This window comes from Amblyomma maculatum, chromosome 1 (genome assembly GCF_055883805.1).
Source record: "Amblyomma maculatum isolate TAMU_Amacu chromosome 1, ASM5588380v1, whole genome shotgun sequence".
NCBI classification, from domain to species: Eukaryota; Metazoa; Arthropoda; class Arachnida; order Ixodida; family Ixodidae; genus Amblyomma; species Amblyomma maculatum.
The window spans coordinates 112431667-112440874 of NC_139344.1; positions in this window are offsets into that span (position 1 = coordinate 112431667).

Consider the following 9208-nt stretch of genomic DNA (forward strand, 5'->3'; position numbering starts at 1 on the left):
CTGATAATTGAAGCGCCTGAACTGGGGCGGCGGAAATAAAGGGTTAGTGAAGTATGATTCCCATACCAAATGTGTTTTCATATCGTCTATGTCGAGCTCTCATTTTCTTCAAACACTAGCCGGATTAGAAAACCGAACTCTGACGTACCCAACAAGAAGCAAGAACCAATGGAAAGTAGCAGCGTATCGCACTTCACTTCCTGTGGTATACATACGATAGAAAATAGGCTGTCACGAATACTGAACGAACTTCTAGAACAGAATATAAATTTTTGCCGTACTAACGTTGAGCGGAACTCTGTCCCACACATAGCTTTTTTTTTTAGCTCTTAATTTCTTTTTTCCTGCTTAGCCTTACTTGCTTATGCACTAGCAGAGTAAACCCTTTTCCATTTAAATGCATATTTTGTGATAGTGCTATTTATTTTGTGCTTTGCTTGCGCACTTGTCCCATAGTCTAAAGATGCCAAAAGCTGCCATTTCTACACGGGTAGTCTCTTCTTTCTTTCTTTCTTTCTTTCTTTCTTTCTTTCTTTCTTTCTTTCTTTCTTTCTTTCTTTCTTTCTTTCTTTCTTTCTTTCTTTCTTTCTTTCTTTCTTTCTTTCTTTCTTTCTTTCTTTCCATGACAATTGTTCACTTTCATGTGCCTTGTTGCTGCCAAAAAGCATAAAGGGTCCAGGGCCTTGTCAAGTTGTCAACGGGCAGCTTTTACTCCGGGCCCCCTTTCATCATGTATGATGGTCGAATAAAGATTATTATTATTATTATTATTATTATTATTATTATTATTATTATTATTATTATTAGAATGAGAATAGGAAGGAAACGAAGAAGAGGAAAGGAAAGAGTAAGAAAGCGGGAAGAAAAAATAGGAAATAGAGAAGAAACAGACGGCTGAAAAGAAGAAAACGAAAAAGAAAGGGAGAATAACAGGAAGAAGAAGAATGTGCACAAGTTCATCCTAAGTGCATGTCACAGTAACGTTGAATGATCACTACGGTCGACTTTTAAGGGCCCTCTCGCGCACCCTAATACATACAGACATCGACTTCTATAGTTGCGCTCACACACTGCTTTGTAACCCAGTCAAGCGACGCGCCTCGTTGGCGGAGGGTTCGCGACCTAAGGGCCAGATGCTGTATTCCGCCACCCAGTTTTCTTTCTTGACGGCGTCACTATTCATCTCGACCAGTCAGAATTTTCTAGTCATGATGACGGCGCTTTTTCCCGCCAAATGGGGCCCCCAGCACTGTCGCGTTAAGGTATGCGCGCACGCCTTTCACCGGCGAGAGAGTAATCTAATGAGAAGAAAGGTGGAGAGATCGCTTGGCGGTAAAGAGACCCTGGCCTGCTGTTACACACTGGAGAAGGGGGAAATTATGGCTTGAATGCAGGGCAGTGATGTCATACTACAGGGAGGTTTCACTTGTGGTCCGAGTTGTTGAGGAGTCCATGCACACACTTAATGCACTTCGTGAAACGCAACATGCCGTACTTGTCCTGGGCACATACCACTTGTCATTGAACAAACACCGTCACAATTGCAAAGAACTCAGCACTCTCTCGTGCGAGCACAAGCGCAGGAACACGCACAAGAAAGCCTCAAAGTACCACATACACATGTGGTATTCGCGCTGTTGAAGAAGCCATGCACACTCGTAGAGCGCAACGTGCCGCATATGTCTTGGACACGCACCACTTGTAACTGAACACACATGCCAACACAAACGCGGAAGTACGCGCACGAGGCACTTCAGCAGAAACATCTCAAAGTGCACTGACACATGTTTCAGCACAAGCGCGTATGCACTCGTGATACTCACTCACTTCACAGCACACGCAAATGTCACAGGCGGGAATCCAGGTTCGTTTCACTTAAAAAGTCAAACAGGGCCTTCCGTTTGTTTCGACCTGGCACCTAGAGTTTTTTTCCTCAGAGAGAGGGCTGTCCTCTTGAGAGTATATTCCAAAGCCCTCCTCGCGTCACTATAATTAGGGCACTCACAAATAATATGAAACATTGTCTCTGGAATATATTGCAGTTCACGCAATTCGGGTTTGCTTCAACTCCGATCTTGTGGAGGTAGCCTTTGGTGTACGCGACTCCAAGCCGTAACCAATGGAGCAGAGTTCTGGACGTCGCATAACTTTAGATGGTACGTGAAGTCGCGAGCTTGCATCTAGCCGAGAGATGCGGTCCTGCTTATGGCTTGCATTGTCCCTGTGTGGACGCAAAGCAGTCTGCATTGATTAATCCAGTAAGGTTGCGGCGTCACTCCTTGAGAGAGAGAGAGAGGTGTATGCAAGGCTGCTCTTCATGAGCCAGCTTGGCTTCTGCATCAGCGCTTTCATTGCCTGCGGTACCGCAATGGCTGGGGATCCATTGAAACTTGATTACGTGGCCACGCCGGAAGGCCCCAGCAAGCAGAGCAACAATTTAATGGCTCATATGCACTTGGTTTTATGGACATTTTTATAGTCTGTAGTGCAAATGACATGCAAACGATCTCAGGTCACATTGAACAGTTCCGCAGATACACGGCTGTGAAATTTGCGAATTTCATTAATTTTCAATAAACAGTGCTGGAGAGGCAAAATATACTTTTTGAAAACCCATTGTAGTATAGTGTACGGTACTTGTTGGAAGCCTAACGCGCGAAAAGAAAAAGAAGAAAAATAATGAGAAAAGAACATAACGCTTTTAGGTGTTAGGTAGCAAGGAGCCCTGTGGGAGGGTTTTGAAATGTTTTCTGTGGCAAGGAGAGCAGTTCATGTACGCTATTCGTGATTATTAGAAAAGCAAAGCTATCCAGAGGTAACCACGAAAATGAACTGTAGGAGACAGGCACAGTCGCCTCTGTGGTTTTTTTGGTGGGTGTTCCCGCGCATTGGCTTTCTTGTCGCTGTTTAGCCACCAAGTTTGCAAAATGCATCTGTTATTCAATATCAGAATATTTAGCTCGTTAAAAGCGCAGGTGTACTTAGGTAATCAAAAGAGTGCGTCTTCTGTTTGATCTGTTCTGCCATAGCACCAGCACTTTCATGTACATGTTGCAAATGCCCCTGTAACGCTGGCTGCTATATTTAGGGCGCCGTGTAGACGGGCGCGCCGTCTTGTTAGGTGTCGTTCTTTGCTTGGTGGATTGCGCTATCGCCGTTATTAATCCTTGCTATTGTTCTAATCGTGTATTTCAAGTTCCGAAAGCGAAAACTCAATATAGCGACGAAGGAATGAATAGTAAATGTACGGGAAAAATAGATATTAGGTCGACAGGTTTCTTTCAGTATCGGCGAACACTGCTTGTAGAGGCCTTTCAGTGCAATCACTGTGTCACTGTGTGTGTTAGGTTTCCCTTCTATTCATATCAAAGGAGTTGTGCAGCCTGACCGTCTAAGAGGTTGCTTAGGTAACTAGGGGCACCACTACCGGCGCAGTGTTACCCAGGATGAGTGGGAAGAGACCCGATGTTAGAAAAGCGTTTTAGGAATGCTCCGTGCCCCTTCACTGGGCGTACGGTTGTTTGTAGGGGTTGCCTCAAAGATCTGGGACGAAAATTTTTTTAAAATAAAAAGTATGACTTGAACTCTTTTTGAGGTTGAAATGGGAGCGCTATATTTAGGAACCGTCAAGAGCGTCTAAGTGTATTTCCCAGCTAAACTAGTCTGTTAGGTGCTTTTAGTTTCTGAACCTTGGCGCTCCTGAGATCAATATTTTCAATTAAATGGTTTGAGTGTATTTATAAAAACGGGAACAAGGCAATTTCCGGAAGCTTGGCACGATTATGCGGGCTTTTTCCATGGTCTTAAATGAAGACTGGACGTGCTGGATTTGCGGGAAATTAAGGCTGCCCGCGCGCACTGAAAGTCGCTCCAGCTGCGCCGCGTTGGGAGCGCCATGGCAACGAGCCAGGCGCGGGGTGTTTTACGCACTGGTTGCTTGATGTGAAATTGTGCTTCTTATGGTTCACTTTGACCGTCTACAGGTTTTATAATTAGAAGACTTTCAGCGCCTTGAAAATAATTGGTTTATTTTAGCTCATAGTTAGCTCATGAAAAAAAAAAAAATTCACGCACAAAGCACAGCCGCTCGCAGGCTGTGCTTTGTCCGGCATGTTCTGAAAAATTGCGACAGGTTTTAATTATTTGGTGAAGCCAGGCTTCTATGATGGTATTCTTGTTTGCTGACATAGTAGCGAGGTCGTTTCTGCAGGCCTGATTGATGTCAGTGCACGATAAAGAACCCCGGGCGGTCGAAATTTCTGGAGTCGCTTTGGGACGTTAAACCCTACAAATCAAACCAGGCCTGATTGATTTAAGAAACATTGAAAGGAACTTTGTGTACAGGAATGTGTGTTGTAGAACAGCTTGTATCTGACACTGTTAAGCCAATAGGTCTGTTTATAGACCTTTCATGATTTTTTTTTTATTCGTCGAATGATGAAATAAGGAAATCAACAGGTGTTTCCACCTGCTGTCGCGTAGCCTAGTCCTGATACGTGATAGCAGGGTGCATATTTTTCTGATTCGTTGTACCAGTGGGGAATTATGTGCGATAAGTCATTTGATGATGATATTTCAGTAGCTATCAGAAGTCATAATATGTTATTGCAAGGATTTTTACAGCGGACAGGACAATCTCTCTTCTTGGCTACATTTGGCCACGGTGTTTAAAAACAACGCCGAGCTACGCAGTGCTTGGTGAATAATGCTCGTTACTTTCTATACTCCGCTTCACAAGCTGTTTCAAACAATACGACAAGTACGGGCAGCCTTGACGAATGAAGATGACGCGACTACGATATGCGCTCAAATACCACGGTGTAACACTGTGTTAGGAATGCAAATCGTAGGTGGGTCGCACCATCCTGATTGGCCCAGATTGGCCTTACCTTATGTTGTGCTGCTAGCGGCTTGTGAGACGGGTATAGTCCTTGTTTCGATAATGACATCTTTCGTAACAGCGGAGGTTGGCTGCACATCGCGGCTGCTTGAAGGAGCTAGCGTTCGCACAAAGCGATATGATTATGAGCGTAGCGAACCTGCACTCCCTGAGAACCTGCACGTGAATGCTGTGCAGAATTGTCATCGAAGTCCATTCCACTGTTATCAGCGCGTAAGTTAGCTCGCTCTTGAACAAAGAACTGCATTCCCTGCTAGCTTGCCTGTGTTTACAAATGAAAAAAAAAAAAAAAAAGAAGCTGCGGTGGAGTCCTTGGTACTGTGAATCCACGTGGCTGTGAAAGCGTGAGTCGTTCTCCGAGCGAGGGAGTCGTGTGTAAGTGCAGAGCGATCATTTTGCGGCATTATGCGGTGCGCATTTCTTCTCACCGTGTCTTTCTCTATAGCGTAGGACGCGAGTCAGATCTGTGGGATTGCTACTGTGAATGTCCTTAAAGGGACACTGAGCTAGCTTCACCCATTCAAGGGCTTACATCGAGCATTGAATTGTTGGCTTTTCCTATCTGCGCTAACGCTTTCAGCAAAAAGTGCACTAATATTTGAGAATAAATTCTATTCAGCCCCGCCGTAGTGGTGCAGCTAGTGGTTAAGGCGCTCGACTACTGTGCCTAAGGATGCGGCATCGAGTCCTGGCCACAGCGGCCGCTTTTCGCTGGAGGCGAAAAGCAAGGCGCCTGTGTGCTGTGCGACGTCAGTGCACGTTAAAGAACGCCAGGTGGTCGAAATTTTTGGAGAGCTCCGCTACGGCGTCTCTCATAGCCTGACTCGCTTTGGGACGTTAAATCGCACAAATCAAACCATATCATATTTAAAAAGTGTGTCAGCAGTGGACTGAAACTCTAAACACCCTCACCGAAAAGGACGGGTTGTTACAGAATATTGAAGTGAATTGGGCGTAGAGTAGCTTCTGCGACCCGCGTCAAAAATTATTGTCTACGCATGCATTCTTCTTGCGGAATCGGCCGATGGTGGCAACAGTTGCATTTTGTTTGGTGCTCTTTTCTGGCTTTTTATGGGCTCCACTTTTGGTGAGAGCGGTTTCCGTAATTGTGATTAGAATGTGGTATCCTGTCCGATGCAAGCTATAGGCTATATTTGTCCTCTCTGTCTCTTTACACTGACATTGACAGGGTTTATAAAGGAAAGACGCAACACCAGCCTGTTCTGTGCTATGCTATATAGTGACGTCATCATAAATTTCATCAGCTTATAGTGTGGATGATCTCTTCCGGCTGTACGCGTATTACGCGGTAGCGTATACAGCTCGTTGCGTCGAAAATGCCTCGCCGTCGCCGTATCTGGGAATAGCTGGGCATTCTTCCAAACATCTGGGAAGAAATGTACACGCGATTTCTTAGCAAAATTGTGAAGGAACTGTTCTTTGTGCTGCGCTCAGACTTGTTTCATACCGTTTTGGGTTTCATTTAGCATCTATCTGCTAGTCAAGTTAGGATAGGTATTCAAATCGACAACAAACGTACCTCGGATCGTATGCCGTTCATTGCAAGTGTAGGCATCTACCGAGACTTGAGGCACACGGCGCCTTAATCTCCACAAAGAACGAAAGCAATCCGCCTTTTTCACGCGGCCGCTTTGCGCATGCGCGCACCTCCGCTGGTTGGAAACGATCGGCGCAGCCGGATCTTATCGCGGAGGTCACGCGCCTTCGTATTCGTGACAGTCGTATGCCACAGATGACGGTAGCTGTCAAGCACACAAATCGCCACTTCGCAGGCGCAGAAGCGGATCGCGGCTATGTCTCTGAAGGGCCTATTCAGCCAGTAGCAGACATATTTTCGCCTGTCCTCAGAGGCGTCTTATTTTGTGAAAGAGGTGGATTATAGACTTTTAACGCTTTTCTAAGATATTCAGTCTTCGAATGTCGAAAATTCCAAAAATGAAAGGCAGTGTTAACGTCTACTGTTGAATCTTGAAGCATGGCGAAGCTTGAGCGTTCCCTATTTTCTTTTCTTTTTTTTTTTACGTAAAACCGAAGGGAACGAGGTACTAACGTCTCAAGCGAATTCTACAAGATCACCACCCTAGGTTGTGCGTAGTGCAAAGTTGCAGATCGGTGAAATAAACGGCGTGCAAAGTTTTCGCGTGTTTTCGCTTTGTTGTAATAGAAGATGGTATTGCCGCGAAACCTTCAAAACAGTATTTGTTGTTTTTTAACAGCCGCCGGCATACAGGCTTATCACTCTGATTCTGGATCGCGTATCAGTTCCGTAATCTTTGTTTGTTAATGCTCGATGTCGCGAGTCACACCTTTATCAGTTTTGTTGTAGCGCAAGATGCACCGAGATCTGTCTCGAAGGTTCCGGCCACTCGGGTGTCTTTCCACAATGTTCCAGCCCGTGCTGGTAGCTTTTTGCGACGTTATTTAGATTGTTCTGTGCAGCCTTTAAATTGAGCGTTGATGAGTGTGACGAGCATTCTTTGTCCGACGACCGACGAGCACGTTTGTTGCTATCGCCGCCGCCGAGTTGCTTAGTCCTCAATGCGGGCGCAAGGCAGCCCAATAAAGAGTTTCTTCAGTGCAATCATCGGCCCTTCATTTGTGTCGTCGACCTTGTCACCCCTACGTGACATGGTATAATAGAGCATCATTGCCCTTGGTTTCTTTCGACAGCGATGAAGGCCCCGCCCCGTTCTGCAAAAATCCGACGTCTGTGTTGTGAGTGAAAAATTACAAGCATGGCTCTGGCAAGTAGCATGGCCGGGTACTGTTTGATCGGCGTGCTGTGTGACGTCATGAGACTGCACGATATGGCAGGCGCTGCCAACTCCGACATCTCCTTTGAGATACGGGATGGTGCGATACTGATCGAACCTTCCAGGTGTGTGTGCACGAATCAAGACAGTGCCGAAACGCAGTTTGCTGTTCCCATGCAGTGCTGCAAAGGCTCTGTCTCCCCCGCCTTCGGCTTCCAACTCTTTCAGCATCCCTTTATCCTTTATCTATAGCCCGTTTTGGCAACGACCCTCCTCTCTCCCACCTTCGGTTTTTTTTTTCCATCCGCACGCATAGCAATGCCAGTGAGGGGGGTGTTCCAAGTGACGCTGTTAAGCGTTTTTGTTTAGTTTGTTTTCTACCACGCGCTCGCCTTTTAGAACGCTTGCGCAGAACAGAAGACGCGGAGTTTAAAAGTTACGCTCGCTGCAGTACCTGTTTCCGCAATTTTGCCGGGTCCTCTTCGTGAAGCGGTTTGATGTTGACGGCGTGGTATCACACGATCTGTTTCCGCATTTTTGTCTGGTTCTTTTCGTGAAGCGGTTTGATGTTGAGGGCGTGGTATCGCACGGTCTGTTTCCGCATTTTTGTCTGGTTCTCTTCGTGAAGCGGTTTGATGTTGAGGGCGTGGTATCGCATGATAGGTAACAAACTATTCACTTATGCTAGAAAAAAAAAATTATGAAAGCTGCTCTGTTTTGTGTGAACGTCAGAAGACACTTCCTTCGAACATTGCAAATATGTATTGAATTGTAATGCAATATAAAGTATTCCTGCAATAAAATCGGCTTACATTGACTAAGCAAGGATGGCTCGCCTGGGCATGCTGCAGAAAGTTCTAGATCAGGCAAGTCTGGAAAAAAAAACACAAAATGTTTTGTTGTTATACCAGAAGTTTTGTGCGGTTTTCGATAGTAAACATGTTGTTACAACGGTAATTTCTGCAATAAAATCAACAATTTGTGTATTTGAAAAACAACGCCACAGTGGCGCTTTGGCTAGGGCGCTTCGACTGCTGTTCCCAAGGATACCGGATCGAATCCCGGTCGCGGCGACGGCTGGAGGCCAAAAGCAAGGCACCCGTGTGCTGTGCGATGTCAGTGCATGTTAAAGAATCCCAGGTAGTGGAAATATCCGAAGCTCCCCTCTACAGCGTCTTTCATAGTCTGAGTCGCTTTGGGACGTTAAACCCTATAAATCAAATATACCACAGAAGTCGCGACTGTACAAAAATACCGCAGAAAAAAAAAAAGAAATATACAGTGGCTATAGTGCAAAAATGTATGGGAAAACTAGTGAATATTTTGTTTCACTTTTGGCGCGGTTGTGTAGCTTTTTCGGCTGGGAGTTGTCTTTTTTTTTTTAAGTATATAGCGTGGTACCTGTCGGATGTCGGTGGACGCCTGAGCCGCGACGCGAGGAAAGGGAATAAAAAAGAAAGAAGCGTCGATCTCAAACATGCACTGACACCGCAAAGCTGACGGACACCTGTGTGTTTTGACTTCATTGCAAAGC